This window comes from Herpailurus yagouaroundi, unplaced genomic scaffold, assembly GCF_014898765.1.
Source record: "Herpailurus yagouaroundi ecotype Mexico unplaced genomic scaffold, PumYag 139, whole genome shotgun sequence".
Classification (NCBI taxonomy): domain Eukaryota; kingdom Metazoa; phylum Chordata; class Mammalia; order Carnivora; family Felidae; genus Herpailurus; species Herpailurus yagouaroundi.
Genome location: NW_024412394.1, coordinates 75,109,165 through 75,111,559, shown reverse-complemented (window position 1 = coordinate 75,111,559; position 2,395 = coordinate 75,109,165). Strand labels below are relative to the sequence as shown.

Sequence of the window (2,395 nt, the reverse complement as noted above, 5' to 3'; positions counted from 1 at the left end):
GGAGATTTATAACAGCAAAGACCAGTAGGAATGTTTCAAACTGAGAGTTAATAGTGTCTGGGGAGGGGCACTTACATGGCTCAGTCAGTTAGGCGTCCCGACTCTTCGTCTTGGCTCAGGTCGTCATCTCATGATTTGTGAGATGGAGACCTGAGTCAGGCTCTGTGCTGAGAGTGCAGAGCCTGCTTGGGATTCTCCCTCTCTCTCTCTCTCTCTCTCTCTGTCCCTTCCCCACTCACATGCACACTTTCTCTCTCTCTCTCTCTCTCTCTCTCTCTGAAAATAAATAAATAAATAAATATTAAAGAAAAGATAGTGTCAGGGAAGGAGAGCATATGAAGGAGAGAAGACCCTGGACATATTTCAATTTGAGAGAGAAAGAAAGTACGTGGATGAAGAGTAAAGCAACAGAAGAGAGAGGGGTGAACAATAGAATGACGTCATAAAGTAAATAGGAAAAGATAAGTACAGAACCTTCTACTATGTGGATCTATGTAATTATAGGGGGAGGAACTGGGAAACGATTTTTTTGAGAGAGGGGAAGTAGCAGAAAAGATAGGGCAGTTCCTCTCACGATGTACAAGGCTAGAGTTTCAGCTGGGAGATTTCAGAGAGGTGATATGTAGGAAAACCAAGGAGAATGTTGTGTTTTGAAATGTGAAGAGCTCAGAGGAACCTCACCAGAGCTGGGCTGGAAAAAGTATACTTAAAAATACTCACCAAAGTTTAATCTTGTTTTTCTAGTAGCTCTCTAGAGACTGGGTATAAAAACAGAAGAGGTAATTGTGTGGTTTGATTTAGCAGTGGAGTTTTGCTGCTAAATGAGGCTAGATGAGGAAACAAGAAAGTTGTCAAAGAGCGTTATTAGTCTTGTCTATACTTAGAGACACAAGAAAGGAGAGGAAGAGCAAGGATGAATGGAGAATCAAGAAAAATTGGAGAATAGGTATGAGTATAGAAATAAGAGAGCTAGAATGATATGAAAAGGTAATGTAAAAAATGTAGATCTTTAGGATTTCACTGGAGGGGCAATTCCGAATGCTATGAGGTATCCAGAATCCTAAGCAGGCTCCAGGCTCTGAGCTGTCAGCACAGAGCCTGACGAGGGGCTCAAACTCACAAACCGTGAGATCATGACCTGAGCCAAAGTGGGACGCTTAACTGGCTGAGCCACCCAGGCACCCCTCAAGCCCAGTTCGCTTTGATTCCAAGGTCTGTGCCCCTTCAATAATGGTGGGGCTTGAGGAGCACCTGGGTGGCTCAGTTGGTTGAGAGTGGGACTTCAGCTCAGGTCATGACCTCACAGTTTGTGAGATCAAGCCTCTGTCAGCACAGAGCCCACTTTGGATCCTCTGTCTTCCTCTCTCTCTGTGCCTCCCCTGCTTGTTCTCTCTCTCTCTCTCTCAAAAATAAATAAACATTTAAAAAAATAACAGTAAGGCTTGAGAAGAAGACGGGGGCAGTGAGGCAGTGTGCCCAGCGGTTCCAGGGATCTGTCTTTTGCTTCAACAGTATTTGGACAGAACAGACCCAGGAATGCCCCCTCTACCAGCCTCTGACCACCCTCCAACCTTTTTGCCAGTGGCAACCAGAGCCATCTTCTTGGCCACCATCTGCCTCTGGGACCAACCAATACTTTCTTTCCAACTTAGCTCCTAATTACCAATCAGCCATGAGCTCCCAGATTAGTTAGAATTATTATACTGAGGTGGAGGTTGCCAACAACCTCATGATTAACATGCATCTGAGGGCCTCCTACACCTACCTCTCTCTTGGCTTCTATTTCCACTGCAAGGATGTGGCTGGGGGGTGGGGGGTGAGGAAGGGGGCACTTCTTCTGTGGTTGGCTGAGGAGAGGCTAGAGGGCACTGAGCTTCTCTTGAAGATGCAAAACCAGTGCAGCAGCCGCACCCTCTTCTAGAACATGCAGAAGCTGTCCCAGGATGAATAGGTAAAACCCTGGACACCTCGGAAGCCACCTGGTTCTGGAAAAGAACCTGAACGAGGCCCTTTTGGATATGCATGCCCTGGGTTCTGCCTGAGTAGACTCCCATGTCTGTGACTTCCTGGAGAACCACTTTCTGGATGTAGAGGTAAAACTCATCAAGGATATGGGGAAACACCTGACTAAGATCTGCAGGCTCATTGGCCCATAGGTTGGCTTGGCTGAGTATCTCTTCCAAAGGCTCACCCTTGGGCATGTCTCTGAAGCCCAGCTGCCCTTTGAGGGGCTCCTCGACCATATGGTTCATAAGTCTGACCATACACTGCAAATTTCTGGAGTCCCCAGATAAATAGAAGAACTCAGGAGGACTTAGGCCTCTGTAGAAGAAGCCTGCTGTGGCCTAAATGATCACATTTCTGAGGGTATGGAATGTTAGCTGATAAAAAACAA

General features: G+C 46.4%; 1 pseudogene; it reads left to right on the top strand.

Annotated features, from left to right (window-relative positions):
* Positions 1–1,672: 1,672 nt before the first annotated feature.
* On the top strand, positions 1,673–2,156 carry LOC121029199 (ferritin light chain-like; annotated as a pseudogene).
* The last annotated feature ends 239 nt before the right edge of the window (positions 2,157–2,395 follow it).